Source organism: Indicator indicator, chromosome 7 (genome assembly GCF_027791375.1).
Source record: "Indicator indicator isolate 239-I01 chromosome 7, UM_Iind_1.1, whole genome shotgun sequence".
In the NCBI taxonomy this organism is placed as follows: domain Eukaryota; kingdom Metazoa; phylum Chordata; class Aves; order Piciformes; family Indicatoridae; genus Indicator; species Indicator indicator.
Window position 1 is genome coordinate 33,362,012 of NC_072016.1, and position 25,215 is coordinate 33,387,226.

The window sequence follows — 25,215 nt, forward strand, 5'->3', positions numbered from 1 at the left end:
AGCCTGGCTGAGACAGCAAAAGACATGATTCTCAATGTTCAAGTGAAACCAGCCTCAATGTGCTTGACTTGGGCACAAAATTGAACATAAGAAGTTTCATCTAGACATGAGGAGAAACTTCTCTAATTTAAGGGTGATTAAGCACTGGAACAGGCTGCCCAGAGAGATGGTGGATTCTCCATCTCTGGAGACATTCCAAAACTGCCTGGAAACATTCCTATGTGACCTAGGTGCCCTTGATCTGCCAAGGGGATTGAATTGGATGATCTCTAGGGGTACTTTCTGACTGCTGACATGCTGGGATTTTGTGTGATTCTGTTACTCAAGCTGCAAGTCTCCCAATAGGAGGAAGGAGCTGACTATGTAGTTTGGAAAGTGTGTGCAGATAGAGGGCAAGGTACATGAGTATGGGGCCCACAACTGCTTGTCAGGCCTGTGGCGAGCACCTTGCCTGACATTAAGCAGAGACAATAAGTTTGCAATGACCTAAATTCATGTTAGAGAGAGAATTACTGATGTATATATTCAGGTCAATAGCACTTTCCCCAGGTTTCAATAATCGGATCAATTATCTGAATCCAATAAAATCTTATTAAAGAACTTCTGAATTATCTTTAAAATAGCTGGCCTTGTAGTCCCTGAGTAGGTTACAAAAACTGCTATGAAAAATTACTGTGACCTACTTTCTGGGCGGTACAGATATCATTATCATATCAGAGGTGCAGTCTGATAAAGCTACATGACTTCCATCTCTTATTGAAGATAGTTTGGTGAAGAACTAGCATGGAACTTTATCTAGGTCCCCAAATTTTTATTTTTTTCCCCCTCACAATTAGGAAAGTCAAAGTATTTGCAGGTGAAGAAGTGCTTATTTAAAATCTTCAGATTTATGTTCGGGGTGTTTGGTTTTGAAAAACATGATTATGTGGCTATGAAATTTAAAATATCTCCCTAGCATCTGAACCTTTACTACAGCTGTCTAAGCAGGAATATGAAGCCATCTACTTTAATTCTTTTGGGTTTTGTTTTTATCCCTATGGAAATGATGCCATTTAGAAGACAATCCTTCTTGCAACTAGAACTGTACCAGCTTTGAGATGTTGTAGAGGTTCCAAACCTGGAAGTACTCAAAGCCAGGCTGAATGGAACCATGAGTAACCTGATCTAGTAAGAAGTGTCCCTGCTCATGGTAGGGAGTTGGAATTACATGATTTTTAAGGTCCCTTCCAACTCAAACCTTGATTCTCATTTACTGCATTGCACAAGTTATAGCCAACAGTGTGATGAAAAATTTAAAGCACATGGGGTGGGCATGAGTTGTTCTTGCAGATCACAAATGTTTTTTTAGCCTCTGATGGTGTAAGACAAAACCATGCTGCCCATGGAGCACTTTGCACCTGCTTCCCACAAGTGTAAATAAGCAGTTGAGTCTCAAGGCAAAGGAGGAGCAGGACTGTTACTCTGTAGCAGCTAATGGAAGACCTTTCAGCCCTGTCTCTGCCAGGTGAGATATTTGGGTGTTGTGTTGCTTCTGAGAAAACAGCTTTCCTGAAGTTTGGCTGATTTTACTTCCTTTCTGCCCTGAGCTGCTTGCCACCAGTGGGTCTATCTGTAGCTTGTTTTTGAAGAAATTCCTGTGAAAATCATCACCTTCCCTATCACAAATGTCTTAGGGGAGACCTTGGTCTCTACAATTGCCTGAAAGGAGGTTGGAGCAAGGTTGAGGTCAGTCTCTTCTCCCAAGGAACAAGTGATAGGACAAGAAGTAGTGGCCTCCAGTTGCACAAGGGAAAGTTTCACTGGACTTTAGGAACAATTTCTTCATGGAACAGGCTGCCCAGGACAGTGGTAGAGTCCCCATCCCGGGAGGGATTTCAAAGCCGTATAGATGTGAAGCTGAGGGACATGGTTTAGGGGTAACCTGATAGTGCTGGGTTAACAGTTTGACTTGATTTTCAAGGTCGTCTTCAACCAGGACAATTGTATGATGTCTGCGTTGAGCCATTCAAACACAGAATCCCCTTTTCCAGTAGGCAAAGCCTGAGGTTACAGGAAGAATGTTGCACATGAACCATCTTGTGCCATGGGGGCACTGGTGAAGATTGCATTAGCAGCACCATCAAATGTGTTCATATCCCTCCTGGGCCTCTCATACTGCCCTCACCTTTCCAACCATTTCTTTGGGGGCAAAACGAGCTCCACCTGGTTGATGTTTGGCCCAAAGAAAAGAAGGCTCTGGGGAGACCTTGCAGTACCTGAACGGGACCTACAAGAAAGCTGGGGAGGGACTGTTTGCAGGGGATTGTAGCGGATAGGATGAGGGGGAATGGATTGAGGCTTGCAGAGGGTAGATTTAGACTGGGTATTAGAAAGAAATGCTTCACAGTGAGAGTGGTGAGACACTGGAACTGGCTGCCCAGGGAGGTTGCAGATGCTCCCTCCTTGGAAGTGTTCAAGGCCAAGCTGGATGGGGCCTTGAGCAACCTGGTCTAGTGGAAGGTATCCCTGTCCATGGCAGTGGGGTTGGAACTAGATGCTCTTTAAGGACCCTTACAACCCTGAACCATTCTATGAATGTATGTAAAGCAGGAAGTAGGTACGAGAGGACGCTGAGGGGAGACCTCATTGCTCTCTACAACTACCTCAAAGGACGTTGTAGGGAGGCTGGTGCTGGTCTCTTCTCACAGGTAATTAGTGATAGAACAAGAGGGAATGGCCTCAAGCTACAACTGGCTAGGTTTAGACTGGACATTAGGAAGAAGTTTTTCACAACAAGAGTGGTCAGGCATTGGAATGTGCTGCCCGGGGAGGTGGTTGTGTCACCAACCCTGGATGTGTTTAAAGGTGGTTTGGATGTGGTGCTTGGGGATACGGTTTAGGGGAGAACCTTATAGAGTAGGGTTATTGGTTGGACTTGGTGATCCTGAGGGTCTTTTCCAACCTGAATGTTTCTGTGATTCTGTGAGAGGGCCGTGGGAGCTGGCTGGGACAGTGAGGTGGGACAGGACATTTTTACCAGTTAATTAGAAAGCTGAGCTGCTGGGAGCCCACATTGCTGGGCTGCTTTGAGAGCACACAGATACACAGTCCCAGCTGCTGAACGCTGGCCCCGCTTGTAGAGACCAGCCGGCAGAGTCAGGCCCTCCTCCCTTCAAACCGTCTGGCTTTGATCTCCCCTGTATCAAACCAGTTGCAGCCTCAGCAGGATGGTGGGAGGCAGCAGGCGCCGCGGTAGTTAGTGGTGGCGTGTGGCTTAGGGCAGGCACCTTATCTCCGCGCTGTGCCGTCAGCCTCCCATCCACGGCATGACATCAAGGCAGGTCCGGCCGACGGGCGCCTTAATTAGGAGGCTGAAATTATAATATTATGTTAAAGAACAAAGAGCCTCCCAAGGAAAAGAAAAAAAAATATGTGCTGCATATCTGACAAAGATAAATTGGATTATTCAAAATATTCCTGATGAAATGTTACATTTTGCAACTAATTATCAATCTGTTTTATCTCCGGACCAGCTGGGCATTTTTTTTGTGTGTGTGCATGCAAGACCTGCCTTACCAATGATCTTAAGATGTCACTGTAGCGTTTACATCTTTTATTTCAAGATTTAAATAACTAGGAAGTAGCTAATGTAATTCACTGCTGAGAAGAAAGGCTAGTTAGTTGAATGCTTTCCAAAGTGATCTTCTCCTAATGAACTTCTTTGGACTGTGAGTAATGAGGCTTTATTCAAATAATGTTTAAGAAAGGGAGTTTTTGTAGTGTGATTTTTAAAGGGAGAGTGATGTTTAACACGTTGAAAAGATCTTTATTTATCCCATCCTGCCTCATGTAGCAGTAAAGCATTGGGAAAATTTGGTGTTGTTCTTTGGGAATGTGACTTTGGAGATTAACAGGTTCTAGTTGCAATGGAGCTGTAGAAAACCAGCAATTATCTCATAAATGTTCAGCGAGATCTTACAAATTGCAGCCTGACATGATTACAGTGCCATTTTGCTGTAAAAAAAAGCATGTATTGTTTAAGTGTATTTATATATTGTAGCAGTACATAACTCCCCTGATCCCTTGTCAGACACTATACCTACCTGCAAGCAGTGCACCGCGCTACCTCCCTTATAGCTTGCCATTTGGGACAGCTATGTGTAGATTAATCTGCTGGAGGTGTCATTAAAATTTTCTTTTGTGTGTGATTTTGGTGGTAGTTTTCAACAGGAACAAGAGAAAAATACCTAATAGATTCCCTTCAATAGCAGGATTCTGCAATATTTTGTGTTTGTGGTGACGTTATGAAGTTCTGCTGGAGCAGTTCCGGCAAATATTGCTTTTATGGGACTGAACTAACAGGGTGGCCAAGAAAAATAAAAAGAAATTAAATTTCTGCTGTGAGGTTTGCTTGGCCAAAGGGACAACAATAAAATATTTTGAGCATTCCTCCCTATTTTTGATTAACTAATGAAGTGTCATCATCAGGCATGAGCTGATCTCATCCTTCCAAAAGGTTGACTCCCACTGCATATGGGAACCTGACTCATCAGATGCAATTAAACATCTCTGAAGCCAGCTTGATTTACAGCAGAAGATCGGCTCAAGAGGGACAACTGAATTCCAGAATTTACTTTTTTGTTTGTCTCCTAATAGTTAAATTTTGAACTCTATATTCAGCTTGTCAGTGTTTTCCCAAAGTAGGGACTGAATAAGAAAGCAGGATTTTTTTCCCTCCAGATAATTCTTTCTGGTTGTTGAAGCAGAGTAAAATCCTGGTGGCCTTACTTGTGTGAATTGTCCCTGCCCACATGGCATTGAGAGTGGGGAGCAGAGCTCTAGCCACATAAGAAAGACAAGCAAGATCCCAGAATCCCAGCATGGTGTGGGTTGGAAGGGACCTTTGGAGATCATCTAGTCCAAACCCCCTGCTAAAGAAGGACTACCCCGAGCAGGTTGCCCAGGGTCACAGTGCCCAGCTGGGTTTGGAATCTCTCCAGAGAGGGAGACTCCACAACCTCTCTGGGCAGTCTGCTCCAGTGCTCTGTCACTTGAAGATATATTTGTTCATCTGGGCTGTCTGGCTGCAGAGTAAGCTGGTGGCATCAGAGGATGTGAGCTTCTGCTTCTAGTTGACTTAGGCTGGAATACAACTTGTTTCCTGGAGCCAGGTCAAAAAATATTGAGAGTTCATCTGGTGGCACATAGAATAAAACCAAATGAGTTTGCTGAGCTCATCACAGTATCACAAAACGATGGGGGCTGGAAGGAACCTCTAGAGATCATCTAGTCCAACCCACCTGCTAAAGCAGGTTCACCTAAAACAGGTTGCACAGGATCACGTCCCGGTGATTATATTTTCATCATTTTTTCATCCCATTTCTAGAGAGGAAATTGTGTTACAGCTGCTCACCAGGGTAAGTGTTCACAAAAGACTCCACTCTATTATACAAACAAATGCTTTCTGCCTTTTTAATAAGGTTCTTCCTGAAGTTGCTATGTCTTTTACTTCTTATGTGCTACCCTGAAAAAAGCCTCCTCAGAGGTGCTCAGCACATTCCCATTCTCCCCTAATTTCTGTGAGTTGAATGTGGTCAGCATCTGGCAGGATTTGGCCCTTGGTTTGCACAAAAAAAAAAAAAAAAAGAAGAAAAAAAAAAAGACTCTCTTTCGGTTTGAACGTTCCATAATGTATGTTTAAATAGTCGCGGCTCGCAAAGAACTTTGATGAGGCAAAGGGGTAATTGGATTTTCTTGTTCTATAATTAAAAAGGTATATATTACATCCACATTAATACCAAAAGAGTTCATCATGATCAATGTTATTACAATGAATACCAAAGGACTTCCCAGTGATTGGCCACTTAGTTTAAAGGGTACCTGAAATCATTAAATTGTTTGCTGGAGGGTTTATGAAGACCTATTGGATTGCTTGTGACTAAAATGTTCTCTTCCTTCTGGCCTGCAACGTGAGGTTTACTTTTACAAAGTAGGAGCAACAGGGTGATCATTTTCCTTTATTATTCCCTTATTGACTTCCAGTTAATTTTAATCTTTACATTAAGTGACCTCTATTAAGCATGCCATGTATCTGATTACACTGTCAAGGTTGAGACTGGAAAGTGACCTATTGCACCACGTCAATTGTCCTTCACGGAAGCCCACACTGTTAATCAAGAGAGGAAGATTAAAGGAGATCAGAACTATCAGCCTGAAGTGCATTTTGCATTTGACTACACCTTTCTGCAACTGCATATGTGCTGCCCTAGAAAAAGGAAATTGTAAGCTGTTAGCAGAACCTTCTGCTGAAGCCTTCACAAAGATAAGTTCTCAAGGTAAGGTTATGTGTGCAGCCCTCACTCCATCTGTATATATTTCTGTATATGTTTTAATACACCCATACAGTTCTAAATCTCATATTGGTTTTGGTCAACTGCAACTTAAAAAAAAAAAAAAAGGAAAGTGTTATGGTTTTAAACTAAAAGAAGGAGACTGGCTAGAAGGAAGATGCTTTTTCCAAGGAAGCTGGTCAAACAGTAGCCCAGGTTGCCTAGGCAGGTAGTAGATGTCCCATCCCTGGAACCATTCCAGGTCACGTTGTTTGGTGCTCTGAGCAACCTGCTCTAGTTGCAGATGTCCTTGCTGACTGCAGGATGGGTTAACTAGATGACATGTAAAGGTCCCTTCCAACCCAAGACATTCTATAATTCTGTGACAGTGTTACTTGGAACAGAAGAGCTGGCTTTGCAAATATCTTGCCACTCCCATGTTTTATTGACCTCAAGTGATTGTTTTGAGGGTCTTCACAAAAGGTTTGTAAGCTTAAGCATGGATGTGGTGCTTAGGGATGTGGCTTAGTGGTAGTGGCTTTGGAGTAGTGGTGGGATTGTGAGCTCTAGGTGTGCAGTTGGACATCATCATCTCAAAGGTCTCTTCCAGTCTCAACAATTTTATGGTTCTGTGATTCTTATACCAAAATCTGCAGGTTTAGCTCTTCTGAAAAGTTTTTGCCATCATAAGAATGTTTATTATTACTTTCCAGCTCTTTGGAAAGATTACTAGATCACTAGGCACAGGTTGTTGCTTTGTTCTGCCTCTGTTGCAGGTGAATGCATAACCATTTTCCTTGGTGGAACTGGGAAATGTTACTGAGCATTAGTACCTGGAGGGATGATAAATGGACATGTCAGTATTTAACACTAACCAAAAGCATCTGAAACCAGACTGAACTAATTTCAGCAGTAGTTAGAGTAATTAAATATTTTCACCAGGATGGAAAGTCATGGTTTGATTTTGAAGTAATTTGCTTGACAAATATCAGATGTTAAAATAATTAAAGCTTAGCCCTTTATATTCAATCTCATGTGGATCCGAGAAAACAAACCTCTGAATTATATCAGATTCATATATTAATGGTTTTAAGACCAACAGGGAAAATTATGGTCATCCAGTCTGGCCTTCTGGTGAAGCAGTCATGGAGTTCCACCAAGTAATTCACGCATTCCACCACTATTTTTAGAAGAAATCAATACAAATTGTAAAGCTTACAGTGACTTTGTTGCCTTCAATATATTGTAACATAGAAAATCTGTAGAAATCCAGATTTGCTGTAGGTGAGCACGGAAATACGAGGTTTGCACAGGTACAGGTCTTCTGGAGTTATTCCTCAAATTCTACAGTCCTGTTGAAGTGATTTTCAATACTGCTGAAAGGGAAAGCATCAAGATGTCTTTCCTCTTTGGGTCAAAATAAGGCCTTCTGTGCAATTCTGACAAAGTTACTAAAGGGAACTTGGTTTTCAAGCCCATATTCTGTTTTGCTTGTTCACCCAATGTGGTGATATCTCAGCTGTATTATTTTTATCTTATGTCAACCACAAAATTTACTTGAAATCCAAATTTGTTCTTTGTCAGACACTTGTGCTACAATGTAGGGTAAATAATTTGACTTAATTGCCATTAAATTCAAATCAGTAATTATAAAATACAGTGGTGTTAATTTATTGCTTTGATAAAACACTCTATTTTTTCATGTGATAAACTGCAGTGACTCCAATTGGTTAAACCTCTTTCTAGCTAAGGAATCCAGCAGGTGATTCCATAAGTGAGAGGATCTTTTAGGAAGATCTACTTCAAAATCTTAAAGTTTGCTTTTCCTTTTTTTTTTTTTTTTTGTTTGTTTGTTTTCAGTATTGCCAGCTTAAACTAAGCTCAACAAGTTTGTTTAGCTTTCCTTGGAGCATGGTGAACTTAATTTCAGTGTAGGGGATCCCAAGAGCATTAAGCTTTTATAATCAATTCTACATGCACTAGTTTATTCTTAATATCAAAATGACTGGTTGGCACAGGATAATCAGTTGATTGGGATTCAGGTCAATAGTAGTATTTGTTCTTTAGACAGAAGAGTCACCTCCAAAACACTATGACATTCATTATTTTGATCATTGTGCTTTATGAATCTCGGCTTCAGGACAAAACCAGGACAAATCCAGCTTGGAAATGTTTTTACTGTCTGGTTATGTTCTGTTCTGAAACAGCTTTATGATATAAAGGCTGCTATCTGCTTCGATTAGACATAAAAGATGTAGAACTCTTCAGATCTTTAGGGGAGATTGAGAATGACTTTGAAAAATAGGTGTTTATGCCTCTTTATGACTTAAATCACAGCATATGTATTTATATCTTTTAAAGCACGGAGCATCTGTTCTTCCTCTTCTAAGATGTGTAAACAAGGATGCCTTGGCTTTCCCTAAAATATAACTTATTTTTACAAGCTGAACAGATGCACTGTGGTCAATTACAAGGCATCTTTAAGGCAGTCAGCTCTGCTTGTTCTAATCAACTTGCTGTATGAACTGGATCACCAAGGGATTGGCGAGAGTCAGGAACAGCATTTAGCACTTTACTGACCTTGAGTCCACCTTTTCTAAACTCCTTCTGGAACTAAGATTTTTTTCCAGCCATTTTCAAGCGATTTCTTTCACTTTCTCCTGAGACTTAAACACTTGATTGACCCATGATGTTAAATTAAATTCTTTCACTGGAAAAGAAAAATTATTGGTAGTCTTAGACATGAAAATATTCATGAAGGCTGGGGGGTTGTTTGTTTATTTGTTGGTTGTTTTTTTTTTGTTTGTTTGTTTGCTCTGGGGGTTTTTAGGCTTTGTTTTGTTTTATTTTGGGTTTGTGTTATTTTTAGTGGCTGGAAATAAGATCTTAAAGTTTGCAACATTTAACATCTGGCTAGATCACTTAAAAGAGTTAATAAGAATCGTTTTTTTTCTTGTGAAGGAAGTTTCAGAAGCAAATATTCATGTATATCTATAAATTGTTAGATATTGAATTTTAAATGAATTGTTTTTTAGCTGTTATTTTAGCCTGGTAGATACCACAGTTATATATGTGTGATAGCACTTTGACTAACTATTGCTAATAACTGGGAAATGGTTGCCAAGAACTTCTGAAATTACATCAAGTAGAAAATTAAGGGGTGTGAGAAGAGTTTTTAAAGAAATAAATCATACAGTTGAGATCATAATAAATTATTTCTCAGCATTCCTTTGTAAGAATAATGGAGCTGAAGTTCATACCCTGGGTATTCTGTTACTTGATAAATCTCTGGCTGAAGGTACCTACATGAAAACACGATTCCCCAAAGAGTTGTGGTGACTGTATGTTAAACAAGTTAACACAGGGAAAGGGGCTTTTATTTCTAAGAAGTCACAGTTGTGTGTTATATTCTTGCTTAAACTTGGTAGAATTTGTGTGGCATCAAAAAAGACCCACAAAACCATGGTCTTCCTGCTTTGAATTTAGACCTAGTCCACACTGAATATACTAAATGGTAGAAATTAATCTCATGATTGATTTGTTTCCTAATAGTGAAATTAGAATTACCAGTACCCATGAAGGAAAACCAAGAAGGAAAAAAGAAAGTTTTTTTAAAACTATTCAAAATGCATTTCAAATATTCAAAGGTTAACATTATTTTGAAGCATTTGCATATTAATTATTGTCCTAATGACCTCATCAATCAATAGAGAAGATATGAAAGAAACAAGAAATTCTACAACATAGCTGTTTTACTAGTTGTGCTACGAGTAGAATCATAGAATCGTTTCAGCTGGAAAAGATCTCTAAGATCATTGAGTCCAACCGTCAGCCTAAGACCACCATGGTCATTAAAACATGTCCTGAAGTGCCATGTCCAGATTCTTCAACATCTCCAGGGATGGTGATTCCATCACCTCCCTGGGCAGCCTGAAAGCCTGACCGTGCTTTCAGGAAATAAACTTTTCCTAATAGCCAAACTAAACCTCCCCTGCAAAATTTCAGGTCATTTTCTCTCATCCTATCTCCTGATAATTGGGAAAAGAGACCCCCACTGACCCCCACTTCACTCCAACCTCCTTTCAGAGAGATGTAGAAAGCCTCCTCTTCTCCAAGTAATTTCATTTCACATTGCTAATTTACTCTCTCGATTCATTAGACAAGAAGATTTGCTGTTGAAATGTATCAAACTAACATCCAAAAATTACAAAACTGAAGCACAACTTGTAATCCTGTTTTCTGCAATTGAGAATCTTGAAAGGTTAAATTCTTCTCTTGTTTATCTTTAAAAATAGTCCCCTAGTACAAAATCAGCTTTTGCTTGTTTTGCTTTGCCAAAACCAAGAAAAATAATAAAAGACCAAACACTTAACTAATCAAAGTTCAAGATTAAATCTTGGAAAGAAATTTTCAAGAAGGACATTGTGGTGCTGGAGTGAGTCCAGAGAAGGGCAAGCAAACTAGTGAAGGGTCTGGAGAATAAATATTATAAAGAGTTTCTGAGGCAACTGGGAAGGTTCAGCCTGGAGAAAAGGAGGCTGAGGAGACCTCCTTGTTCTGTACAACACCCTGAAAGGAGTTTGGAGACAACTGGGGGGGGGGGGGTTTGATTTCTTCTCCCAAGTAAATGATAGGATGAGGGAAAATGGCCTGAAATTGCACCAAGGGAGGTTTAGTTTGGGCATGAGGAATATTTTCTTCCCCAAAAGGGCTGTCAAGACCTGGAACAAGCTGCCCAGGGCAGTGGTGGAGTTCCCCTCCCTGGAGGGGTGTAAAAGGTGTGTAGATGTGGTGCTGATGGACATGGTTTAGTGACCTGACACTACTGGGCTCAAGGCTGAATTTTGTCTTGGAGGTCTTTTCCAACTTTAAGTATTCTATGATCCTAAGACAGGTAAGGTTTCATTTCCTGTAAAACTTATATTAAAAAAAACCCCAAACCTCCCAACTCTTTATTTGTTTACTCTGAATAATTCTCTTGTCTGGATGACTTATTGGTTGCTAGGTATTCATCCTCCCAAAACACCTCAAATCTATGGCTTACTACTGGCCTCTGGGTACCAGTGAAGTACAGTGTTAATTTTATTGGTCACAGGGATTTCCTCATGGTCACCTTTCCATTGAAATAAAGAGTGTAACACCCAGGACCCAGCTCAGACCTCAGTTACACTGAGGAGATCTCTTCTGCAGCACATAAAAAATGGGGGGTGGCATGTACACTACATGTAATTTAATTTTACAGGCTGAACTGTTATTCTCTAATCCCCTTGCTCTGCTGTGTCAGGAAGCAGGACTTGATGGTTTGGCTGGGTTTTTTCATGTTACAGAGGTGATATTGGGTCAGTAAAGCAAACAGATGAAAAAAAGGAAGCTGTAATGTTGCAGGGTAGTTACTCACTACAGGCAGGTTCAGAGTGGAGTTTTACATCTTAGGAGAAAATTCTCTATGCATCCCAGCCACAGGAAAGAATTCTAGTTTCTGAACACATGGCACAGAAATTTATGTAGCCTTTGGTATGTTGTTTAATCTGGCTGCTCATCTATAAAATGTGAATATTGATTCTTACCTCTCACCATCTCCTGTGAGGTTTTTTTAAGAGTATATATAAAGGACCTATAGATCAGTATGCTCTACAGAGATGCTTTAGAAGAAAAAAGTACTTTTAAATGGTGCAGATGTCTGATATGATGGTTTGTGTTTGAGGGTTAATTCACCTAACACTACTCTGCTGTTCATGGAGAGGTTGCTTGGGGGCTTGCAGCTCTGCCTTGCAATGGAGCTAGCAGCATCTGCTTGAAACAGAGCTGGGAAACTCAATTCAGCTGTTGCTCAAGTTAAAATGAAGATTGCATTGTTATACCTTTAGTTGTAATGCTGAGGAACACTCCAGTTGAATGTAGGCTCTATTAATGTGCATCAGTTATCCATACACTGAGTCAGTCAATGACTACATTGATCCAGTCCAATGTTTTGTTTCAGAGGATGCTACAATGAGGCAGTAGAAATCATTAGCACTTGTGATATTGAAATCCTCTTGGTGCTGGCAGACATGGAGCTCACATTTCACATACAGTTGGAGCACTGCAAGAGGAGTCATGCCTGGAATTTTAAGTTTTTGTTGAGTAAATCTACATTGTTTTATTCCTTTCTCTCATGCTTAGGTTATTGTACCAAGATCATGTCATGTGTGCATGAGGTGTCATCTGTTTCCTCACGTGTGCTATGTGATACTGGGTATGACCTTATGCTGGTTGCTTGCTTTGTTACTTGATCTCTGCTTACTGAACCCCACTGACTTGTATCCTAAAGACCATCCTTCTCTCTAGAGACTGGGAGTGCTGTAATGTGTGGCAGAATAACATTTGCAAACTTGATTACAATGAATATGCTTCAGCATACCTGAGAAAAGCTGGAGCTTGCTGCTGATCCCAAAATCTGCCTCTGATCTTACAAGACCATAGGATATGGCGCCAGGTGAGGTTTAGGTTGGACATGAGGAATAATTTCTTCCCCAGAAAGGTTGTCAAACCCTGGAACTGGCTGCCTTGGGGCAGTGGTGGAGTTGCCGTTCCTGGAGGAATTGAAGATCTGTGTAGATATTGTGCTGAGGAACATGATTTAGTGGTAACCTTGGACTTGATAATCTTAAAGGCCTCTTCCAACCAAAATGATTCTGTGACAAGGTCTGACACAACTTTTCCGAAGACTTAGGACTTTAAGGCTATACAGTTTCATCTTTTTGAGGATTCTGACCCTCTCAGAAGTTATCCCAAACAATGTAGAGTTAGCCAGGGTTTTTGAGCCTTCACTTTTTCCAAGAAGCTTTTGCAAATGACAGTGTCTGGACTCTTAGCAGGCTTCCAGAGTTAATATCATGGTCATTAATAATAGTAATTTGGTCATTACAAAAATGTTTATGAGCCCTTCTACAGAGAACAATGTAGAGGCATAGAGCAGGAAACCATTCTTGTTCCAACCTAAGCATAAAGAGGCTATTACAAGTAGAAAATACAACAAAGTGATGTGATACTGGTTATCATCACACAGATAGTTCCAGCAATCTATAGCCTCATTATTTTCGAATTCTTTAGTATATTGATAAAGGGAGAAAGTGGATAATCATAGAATAGAAAACCAGAATCATTAAGGTTTGAAAATACATCTTAGATCAAGTGCAACTTTCTACCCAACACCTTCATGACCACTAAACCATGACTTGAAGTGCCTATCTACTTGTTTTTTTAACACCTCCAGGGATGACGACTCCACCACCTCCCTGGGCAGCCTGTTTCAATGCCTAACCCTTCTTGCAGGAAACAAATTCTTCCTAATATCCAATCTAAAGTTTCCCTGTCACAGCTTGTGGCCATTTCCTCTTGTCCTGTTGTTAGTTACTTGAGAGAAGAGACTAACACTGGCCTCACTACAACCTTCTTTCAGGTAGCTGTAGAGAGCAATAAGGTCTCTTCTCAGCCTTCTTCAGGCTAAAAAATGATCTAGAAACGACTTGGAGACATGAATCAGACAGCACTGAAGAAGCTGCAAGTTTCATGTGGAGAATCTGGCTGAGGAAGAAATGGCTGAAGAGAATACAGAGGAGAAATTTCAAGTGGAAGATGCTTGCCCAAACAACATACCCCACTATATACACTAAGTAACATATGCTAATAAATCTGTGTCCAGGAAGGGGACTTGTCAACAGGTTGTTCCAATTTTCAACTCAGTTTGTCCTTGAAGGTTTTCTTCACACCTCTCCTGATGGCTGCAGGATTAAAACGATAAAGCAGCGAGTCACAGAAACAAATTGGAAAATGCCAACCCTCCTCCTAGTTTCAAGCTTCCTTTTGAAAAATTGCTAAACACAAAAAATTAAACTTCTCCCAAGAAGAACATTGCTGACTCAAGGGATGGAAGAATAAAAGTACGGATGCTTTAGGGAACGTGTCAGGCAATTGGTGGGTTATGAAGCTGATTCAGCTAATCTGGATATATTAGGTGGCAGTCTCTGTGGTCTACCCTGCCTAAAAATGGCAAACATTCCGTTCATTTCCTGCAGTGGACTTGAAGAAGTGTTATGAGTTAGCTTTTTCTCGATGATCCCGAGATAAAGAGACACTTCTTGAGAAAAGCTGTTCCTCATGGCAGCTCTGCTGCAAAACCAAGGACTTTGGGATAAAGTTTTGTTAACACTCTGTTAAGGAGCAAAATGTTATTGAAGGCATTGTCATCTAACCCAAACCACTCACCCCAAAATCTTGACCGTTTGTTACCATTAAAGACCTCTTGGCATTTTTCAGGAGAGCAGAGGTGTGAGCCCTGGTGTCCTGGCTAAATTCCAGCTTGGGTAATTAAATTCTGCCTTCCTAAAATCCCCCCTGTAGTTTCAGACCAGTACAATGTTCTTCATTTCCTCTCCGAAAGCGAGGCACAGAATTGCTTTGTGCTGGTAAACAGCTGCCACATCTCACCCCAGAGGAATTGCTGCATTTTGGTACTGAAGTTCTCTCTTTCTCTCTCTCTCACACATGTATGACACGGTATTGCCCCAGAGCACCCAGGAGCATCCCTTCTCTCCAGAAGTAAGCATGCAGTGCTCAGGAAGCCAAGCTCTATCTACAAAACAACCCTGCACCACAATCCCCTCTCTTATTCCAATATTAGTAAGCTGTGCTTGACTTGAGGACTTCAGCCTAGAAATACTCTGCCATTTCCAAAGAGCTGGGGAGCTGCTACCCTTGATTTCTAGATATTGGTCATACCTGGTAAATGGTTTCATTTTCTTTGCTGCGGAAGAAATCTTGAGTCCACTTCTACTGGGGCTTGTTAAGCCGTTGCCTTAGGGGCCAGTTGATCAGTTGTTAAGTAGTAAGCAGCTTTGGCAGTCAACAGGCGTAGCATCCCCTGCAGCTACTCCAGCCTGCCTGTCCTATCATTCTTTATAGAGGTAGCACAGTATTGTCTTAGAAGTGCAATAATGATAAAATACGAGCAGATATTGTTCATTCAATTTTGCATGTGCCGGCATTTCAGAGAAGTGTGTGACATCTGTATGGACACACAGATGTGTGTTTACTTGTCAGTTGTGGTTGGGAAAGTCTGGCTGAGAATATTTTTACAGAATGTTTGTGATGATAGATCAGGAACTCTAAAAGAAAAGACAACGGGCCTGAGAATTGCGTGAGCAGTACCTGAGCGCTCCTCAGCTGTTCAACCTGGCTGTTAGCAGTCAGCTTCAATTCAGCATGAAAAACTATGAGGAAAGATGGCAGGGATTATGAGGGCTTTTCCTAGACACTCCAGCAAAAATCACGGCTGGGCCACAGAGAGCCATGTTTAGTGCAGGGCAAACCCTACACACTTTGATCTGACAGCAAGGAACTTCTTCTGATGTAATATCTTCTCTAAATTGTTGTCTCACAGATTCACAGAGTCACAAAATGGATTGGAAGGAACCTCTGGAGATCATGCAGTCCAACCTCCCTGCTAAAGGAGGGTGATCCACAGCAGCTTGCCCAGGATCACAACGTCTAGGTGAGTTGAATCTCTTCAGAGGAAGTTCTACAATCTCTCTGAGCAGCCTGCTCCTGGGCTCCAGCACCCTCACAGCAAAGATTTTTTCCTCCTGTTCAGGTGGAAGCCCCTGGGCTGCAGTTTGTGCTTGTTGCCTCTTGTTCTGTCACTGAGTACCACTGAAAAGAGTCTGGCCCCATCCTCTTGCTCCCCACCCTTTGGATATTGACAAACATTGATCAGATCCCCTTTCAGGCTGCTCTTCTCCAGGCTCAACCGTCCCAGGTCTCTCAGCCTTTCCTCCTCACAGAGTTGCTCCAGTTCCCTCAGCATCTCTGTAGTCTCAGCTGGACTCTCTCCAGCAGTTCCCTGTCTCTCTTGAACTGGGGAGCCCAGAACTGGACCCATGGCCTCAGATGTGGCTGCACTAGGGCAGGGTATATCAATGCATTCCTATTTACTCTCTGAATTGCCGTGACATACTTGCATGAGAGGTGTGATATGTTGCAAGTATTTGGAAGAAAAAGCCAGCTTTGTCCTTTCTCTATCATCCAAATAATTTCAGGGGTTGCAGAAATATTTGTTTTCTAATCCATGTGCAAACTAAGAAATTTTGTCCATCTGATTTTTCACTTAGCTAAGTACACCGGGAATGACTCAAAGCAGGCTCGATGGATTTCTGCTTTTCAGATGCCAGTAGGGTTTTTTAAAATGTATTTTATGCTGGGCTTATTTTGTTTGGTTTTTTGGTTGACTGAATTACCTATATTCCTTGAAATGGTGTTTAGTAATTCTCAGTGACTGCAGAGATGCCTACTGGGAAGTGGTCAACTGATCACAACAAACCCCACTGACTTCAGACTCTCCTACTGCTTTAACTCAATTGCTCTTTTCTTACCCAAAGCCACATCTTTTAGGAAAATCCCACAAATGTTGTTTGCTGTGAAGCATGGTTTTAATATTATCACAGCTATTTGAGAAGACAAAAGATTGGAAAAAGTATTTGGTACTGAAGGAAGAAACAATTTTGGATTTACCAAAAACAAGACTCAGCTTTGCTGCTAATGCTCACTTCATAGTCTATCTTCAACTAAAACATTTCCCCCTTGATGCTGGATATAACTTCTATGAATATGAAAGGTGATGTCTATTCTTCATCTCTGTCTTAATCTCCTACAATAATTACAGGCAAAATGGAAGCTTGGGGATATTTTTTTTCATCCCTGTCCTAGATTGATAATATATTTTTGGGATTCAAAGGCCGTTAAAAAGTCGGGGGGTGTGGGGGGAGGGAGGAAGTTTTAACATGATGGTTAAAAGACAGATGGGTTTTAAATATAGATGCTAAAATCAAAGCCTATAGAGCTGATCCATAACAAAAGCACTCCACTCTTTGGCATGGACTATGAACCTAGTTATGTGTTGCACAGAGAGATATGATGAAAAGAGACCATTTTGGCTGAACAGCTGATATTTGTCACATTCAGTGGCAGAGTTGTGGTGCTGAGGGACATAGTTTAGCACCAGATTTGGTTGAGTTAGATAAAGCTTAGATTCAATGATCCTAAAGGTCTTCTCCAACCCAAACAATTCTATGATTATATGATGATGAACATAACATTACTCACATTTGACAAAAAGTGGTTAGACAAGATTTTCAGAAAAGTTCCGTATCTGCATGCCCAGTATGAAGTCCACACAAGTGATGGGATGAGCCTATTTCATTCCACACAGGAAAGGCCAAGGTGCCACCTCCTGCAGTGTGATACGTGTGTGAGGCTTCTGAGTAGCTGCACACTTGTGTATATTTGCTGTTGGTTCCTCTTAGTCTTCAGACAGCTTCTCTACCAAAGCACCATATTGGGTAGATAGAAAGGAACTGCAGCCAGAAGATGGAAATACTTTAATAAGAAGAATCTCAAATTACAGATAGAGATCTATATTAAGATTGCTCTTTCCAGCTTTTTGCCTTCCTCTTCAGTGACTTTCTTCTGAAGCTGATTATTAATGGAAATATCCCAGCAGCTTGATTCTTGCCCCATAGAAGACCTCCAGCAGATCTTTTAACACTCTGTAGTTAGATCATTCATATGCCCTATTTTGGGACGGCATCTTTCTTTGTTCCTCCCTCTGAGAGAAAACTTTCTTTTTCCTTGTTAAGTCAAAACCAAGCAAGCAAGATTCTTTAGTTCTGTGGCTTTAGCTCTAATGATGGTAGGAATCGCAGCCTAGGAAGCAACATCCTCTGCGTGTTGGATCTTCAATACATCAAACGCCAATGTTGGCATTGTTTTGAGAGGGTTAACTAAGATTAATGAGAAAAGAAACATGAAGCCATGGAGGATCAACATTACAAATCAATGACTGAATAAATTTAATGTGTATTCCAGCTGTACTTTACCTGGCATGAGGCTGATTCTTAAGAGTGTATCTTTTATGCTTCTAAATAACCCACTAAGACGGGAACACTGCTTCCACTTTAATAATCCTTTATTTAAGGTTTATACAGTAGTCAATGTATTGATTTAGGAGGAATTTGTGGAATAAAAAAAGAATGCTTAATAAGGTAGAGAGAAACTCCTCCAGCTTTCTCCATCCCCCATCCTTAACATTTGCAAACTGGTAACGTCAACATTGTAATTCTGGAAAACGAAAGTCATTAGCAAATAAAACTGGACTTGCTGGTAGTCAACGTTAGTTTGAACCTTAGATTTTTCATGGATGAAGTAACTTCTTCAAAAGGTGAACTCTGTAAATTGCAGGGCTTTCTCTAGCAACATTCAGTAACATTTGAAAGCACCCCTTGTAGCAGCAGATAAAAAGAGAGGGCATATTCCATTTATTTATGCCTAATTATTGCTCAGAGCTGGGAAATGTGACCTGTGCCTTTGCAAACCAGATCCTTTGTCATTAAACTTCACAACAGCGATGGCTTTCCTTGGTTTCTTTAATCAGGACACTATTACCCTTAAAGTGTCTCTTAAAAATCACCATTTGTCTAGCAAATCTGACCAAGTGGCTTCCCCTCCCGACAATTATGCGTACAAAGCTGGTGACAAAAGGAGACCTTTTGCATCTCTGAACGTTTTCTCAGTCCAGCCTCATAATCAGATTCTAGAAATTGAACTTGCAGAAAGTTTGTGCTAGCCTTGTGGATTTTCATTTCAGATGTTGTCAACTCAAGGGCATTTGGACCAATCAATATCTGTCTGTCTTCTCGCACAGAGAAAGTTGGCTATTAGAAAAGAGAGGCTTACAGCAGGCTCAGCCAATACCATTAGCCCTAGCCTAAGGGCAGTTGTGTCCATGTGCCGGGGTAGGCACCTGCCCCCTCCCCTCCCCCACCATTAAGAAGGCCACTGGGGATGTCATTTGGACATAGCGGGCAAAGAGCACTTCTTTATTCTTTCTCTTTTTTACACCCAGACTTCACCAAAAATCAATAAATCTGTTCTTTGCTTATTTTCAGAACTTTACTTCAATATAAGCAAGGACTTTCCTTCCAGCTACAAACTCCAGTAGCACCAACTCAGGGATTTTTTATTTTTGTGTGTGTGTATTTTTTTTATTTTCCTTTCTCTGTTCCAATTTGAGAAATAATTGGAAATAATATCCATTGTTTCTTCTTTTCCTTGATAAAGATTTTTTTTTTAGGAGAAAGACCTTCATCTGCTGACACCTTCCATGATTCAGCACTTGATTTTTTTTCTCCTTGCTGTCTTTTTACTGCTAATGATTTTATATGATCAGGTAACAAAATTGTGTATTTCTTTGTTTTTCAATCAACAAAGTTGGGATTTTTTTTCCATACTGAATTAGATTTTGCTATTTTCTGTGTTCCAGATACTATTGGTGATGCTCCTGTTGATAATTCTTTAAGAATGAAACCATCATTGTTCAATTTTAGGTGTAGCAATATTTCTACACTGGGGATCCAGGTGTGTTTTGGGAAGTCATCAAGCCCATGCTTGGGTGTTGTGAAATTATTTTTTCAAAGAAGCATTTTTTAATCTACTCTTTCTCTGGGGTAAGATAAAAAAAATTATAAATTAAAGGATGATTGAAGTCAGTAACCCAATGACCAGTGAAGCCAGTATGGATGTTAAATATGGGACCTGGACCTTAAGAAACCTGCAAGAAATGCAGGTAGGTTGTTATTGAAGGGCTATTCACTGAGATGGTGACAGAGGACAAAAGGAAAGAACAAAACCAGAAATGGAATTGATGTGGACAGAGAGAAAGGCACTGAAGAGATGGTTCATAAAAAAAAAAAAAAGGGGGGGGGGGAAAGAAGAAGAAATCACTAGTTTGGAAGGAAAAAAATAGGAATAAATTTTGAAGACACAAAAGTCCTGATCAAAACTAGTGGAAGGAGTTAGTGATGGTAATTTCATTTAACAAGTCTGTTAAGAGTTCATCACAACAAGCTTTAAGAGATAGTTTAAATCTGGGGCTTCTGGCCATGAGAAGTAAAAATGGAAAAAAGACAATCCTCTGACCTAACAGTCTGGTCACATAATGTTATCCATTGAATATTCAAGTCCTAATAGTCTCAAAGCTGAGATGACAGGTAATATTTTGATCTTTAAGAACACAAATGCATGGTTTGGCAAATGTGTCTTTTCTGCTGATTATATAATCCTCAAGCAATTTAGGAGCTTTGTTTAATTAAGAAACCTAAGAGTTGTCTCATGTAATGTAGTGAAACTCTGTTAAAATTAATGAAGTTGCACTGGTTGAGATCAGAGCTGGTGTGAAACCGTCAGCCAGTGAGGAGAACTCATGCAGGAAAGACCTTGCTGAATTCCTGTAAGTATAATATTTAGGTATGTAGGAAACATCACTGTATGAAGATTCCTCTTCTATGTTGAGTTCAGTCTGAGCTGTGAAAAGACAGATGGAAAGATGCACAAAATTAATGAGAAAGGGGAGAGAGTTCTATGAACCCCATGAAGCCATGGCATGGAAACTATCTCTTGGGTCATGTTTCACTGAGACAATTTGGCATTTTTTGGCTATTTCACTCCATTAAATATTCTTCAAATGACCTGTGAGAAATTTTCCAGATCCAAAGCTTTCCAAGTTTTCTCAGATAACTTTATGATAGCAGAATTGTGCTGGAAGCTCAGCCAAGCTCCTCTTGCAACAAATGACTCCAACCACTTTCATAAGAATCATAGAATCATTAAGGTTAGAAAACACCTCTGAGATCAAGTCCAACCATCAGTCCAACACCACCATGCCCACTAAACCATGTCCTGAAGCTGTGAACAGTTCAACTGGTTTGATTTTGAATGCTTTAATTGGCACTTTTCCTATTTTAAATTATCAGCAAGTGCAGTTAGGACCAAGAAACCTTGGCTGATATGGGTTGTGGGTGGACATCACCATGGTTGAAAGTTTGATGAACGTCACCATGGCTGATGTGGATTATGGATGCATTTCCATAACAGTGGAAGTACATGGGAGGATTCTGGTGGCTGGATTCCCCAGGCTGTTGGGAAGATGATGCAGAGAGCAGAACCAACATTATCTGAGAGGAGGTTGGTAAGCAGGAAAGGTGTTGTTTCCTTAAGAGTGGATTTCCATGTAATTGGTAAATATGAAACAGACTTTATCATAACCACCTTTTCACTGTGAGGGTGGTGAAACATTGAAACAGGTTGCCTAGAGGAGTTGTGGAGAATCCAAGCCTGGAATTGTTCAAAGTCAGGTTGGCTGGGGCCTTGAAAAACCTGGTCTAGGAGGTCACCTAGCAGGTGCCCCTGCCCATAGCAGAGGGGTTGAGACTAAATGATCCTTAAGACCCGTTCCGATCCAAACCATTCTGTAATTCTATGACTTGGTAACACAAGGTAATTTCTAAAGTGGTTTTAAATTAGCACATTTTTGTTGTTTTGAAGTGGGTTTCCTCCTTTTTTTATTTTTTTTTTTTAAAACTCTTCTAAAATGTACAAAGTTCAGGTTTTGGATTATGCTTACAACCTGTCCAGACTTGAAGTCCTCATGCAGCAGTACTTGGTGTTTCACTCTAGCATCATCCTGGGATCACTTATGACAGTTAACAATGTTTAAGGGGTGAAGGCTAAGGTACTGTAAAATGAAAACCTTCAGCACAAAGAAAATAAGGTGCATTTCCTACCAACCCCTGAAATAGATGCATTTCATTGAAGTGGTGAAATGTATCTGGGAAAAAAAAATACATAGCAGCAAATTTTTATTACTGCCTAGGTTGTAATGACTTGGTAGGAATTTTGGAGACTGATGGGTAAAAGGGATAGACTTAGTGACTACTTAATCTCCAGAGCTGAAAATATTTCTTCATTTGAGTAAAGAAACTTGCTGTGCCACCGAGTGGTTATTCATTGTATGGATTATTGTTCTGAGCTAGAGGAAGAATTTATTTTCGATATTTAAATGGAAAGGCAAAATAAATAGCATGTCCTTTTTCAAGGTAAACATTCCAGAAGGACTAGTCAATACCAGCTATTAAAATAATAATAATCAAAAAGGTAGGTCCCTTAGCTGGGCTCCCACATCATTAAATTCAGAGTGAGTTTTGTTGCAGATGTTGAGGAGCCAAGATCCTGCCCTTATACACCTGTCATAGTGAAAAGATCTGAGTAAACCAATCACTTCTAGAACTGCTGTCTAAATGTCATTATGATCACTGAATTATTTGTTTTAGCTTTTTGGTGACATTAAAGTTTCTGCTTGATTACATTTTTCTGTTTGCTTTGAATGGGGCATTCTGGACTAACTAGATTTTGGAGTTAACAACTATGATACCAGTAAATATAGCAGGGTCCCAAGTAAGCCCAGTACAGACCCAGTGTCCTGCCAGTGCTGCCATGTGTGTTTCCACTTTGTTCTTCTGCAGGCTTTGATGAAGTCTCCAACGCATGCATGATGCTTACCTCAAACCAAAGAGATACAGCTGTGGAAAGAGAAATATCAAACAGTTCACCAACTCTTGTTTCTTACCTGGATGTTACCTGCCAGTTCTGCTAAACCAGTAAAAGGTGATCTCAAATTCCAGATATTCATCTGACCAGAGGTAGAGCACAAAGGTATGAAATAAATTAAATAATGCATTGCAGAACTGTAAAGTCTCCTTAACAAAAGAGTTATCACAGAGCTGTTCTTGTTCTACTATTCACATTATCCTTTCAGGGGAACATTTTGCCAAAAAAATTCACTTCTGTGCATATATATATATATATATATATATGTGTGTGTGTGTATTTTGTTAATATACTTTTCAAATTGGTCCTTCTGTACTATGGAATTTGCTACTGTATAGACAAGAATCTGATTGTGACTTCTGTCATTAGAAGAAAAAAGGCTTCTGAAAGTTTATTTATGACCTTCTTAAGATCAAATATGTCCAAAACTAAAACTGAATGACAAAGAGTGTACTAGTAGTTTAGAGTATTAGAGGAATGCATGAATGAAAACAAGGCTCCACCTCTGAAACTTGAACAGTTCTTTGTGTTTCTCGGTGTCTAAGTCTGTGTGAGTAACCGAGCTTATAAGACTGAAATATGAGGACCAGCAAAACAGCTCCTTAAACACATAATCATCCCAGGGATTGGAGGGGACCCACATATCTTGATGTAAAAATAATTTAAAGAGGTTGAACACTCACCTGAAGCATGCTGTTCAGCTCTTTGTTTCATAGCATCACAAAACCATAGAATCATTTAGATTGGATCATCAAGTCCGACTATTAACCCCAAGCACCACATCTACATGGGGACTCTACCATCTCCCTGGGCAGCCTGTTCCAAAGCCTGACAATCCTTTCAGTGATTTTTATTTTTTTTTCCCCCTAATGTCCAGCCTAAACCTCTCCTGGTGCAGCTTGAGGCCATTTATTAATTTTGAGCTGGGAATTTTGTTTTATCTCTGAAGTTTCTAAGTCCAGCCTTGGTCTTGTCAACAAGTCAGTATTAGAGTAACACTTCTGCAGGCTCAATGGACAGAATTGTCTTCTATTTGTGTTGCATAAATAGCTTCTGATTGGAAGAAATGGGGCCAGTATCTTTTCAATGGTGCCCAGTGATAGAAAAAGGGGCAATGGGCACAAAGTAGAAATCAGGAAGTTCCACCTAAACTGAAGAATAAAATTCTTTGCTGTGAGGATGCTGAAGGCCTGGAGCAGGCTGTCCAGAGGGGCTGTGGAGTCTCCTTCTCAGGAAAGATTCCAAACCCACTTGGAAATTTTGGTTCTGGGCAAGCTGCTGTGGGTGACCCTGCTTTAGCAAGGGGGTTGAACTGGATGAAGTCCCTTCCAATCTTTACCATTCTGTGAAATCTCAATAATGGTATGAATTATAAAACCTACTCGAGCTGCTTATGAACTGAAGTCTGTAGAAAATAAATGTCATGAAATTGCCACATAATCTTCTCGGAGGTTGATATTGTAAAGAAACAGCATGGTGTTTCCTCAACCAAGTATGAATTGAAACCACAGCAGGAAATGTATAAATACTTCTTGGGGTGTACTTTAAAAATAACATCTGGGTTTTTTTGGTTTTGTTTTTTTTTTAATACTAGGATATAGGGAAATTTCAGCTGTAAGAAGACAAGAGGATGGGGACAGATGACACAGTGGGGATGCAAACTCCCTCACTCTGTTTTGCCAGCCTTGGCCACTTTTTAACCGTGCATGCAACCACAGGTATGAACACATTTTTCTGTGGGTTCCCCAGTGTCAGCAGTTGAGCACATTAGTGTCACTTGTGGCTGCAGCATCTGTGGTGTGGGCACCTGTCTAATGGTCAGTGGTGGGAGCCGGCAGACACAAAACCCCTGAGCTGGAGCCCATCAGGCAGCGAGCGCTGGATGTGTCAGCTCCTGCTTCTGTGCAGAAAATGTTTCTTATCATCTCCAGCCCTTTTGCTCCCTGTGAGTGTGCATGCCAGCTTTAGTGCCTGCTCCACTTGTTTCAGGTATTTTTGTGTCAACATCCCAGTAACAGTCTAAAACCTTTTTTTTTTTGCTGGCAGTGGCAGGAAATATTCTTCATCTCTGACCAAATCCTGACCACTTCCTTCTTGTTCAAGCAAAACTCTGTTTGGAAGATCCCTGATTGAAACAAAGAGTGCTAAGATTCAGCCTTGTTGCATATTAACACTGCCAAAAAATTAGAACTGTGAGGATTTTTTGTTTTATAATCTGACCCATCATCAGTCTCTAAGGAGCAAGAAGAACCCATGTCTTAGAATTTTTAAATACCTAATAAATAATTAGCCATAACCACAGGTCATGGCATAACAGAGTTAAGGTAATATTTAATTTCCTTATTTACAACACTAAGTAAAATATTCTGGGGTTTGTTTGTTTTCTTTAAAGAAAATACATTAGCATTTATTGTGATAAATATTTGAAATC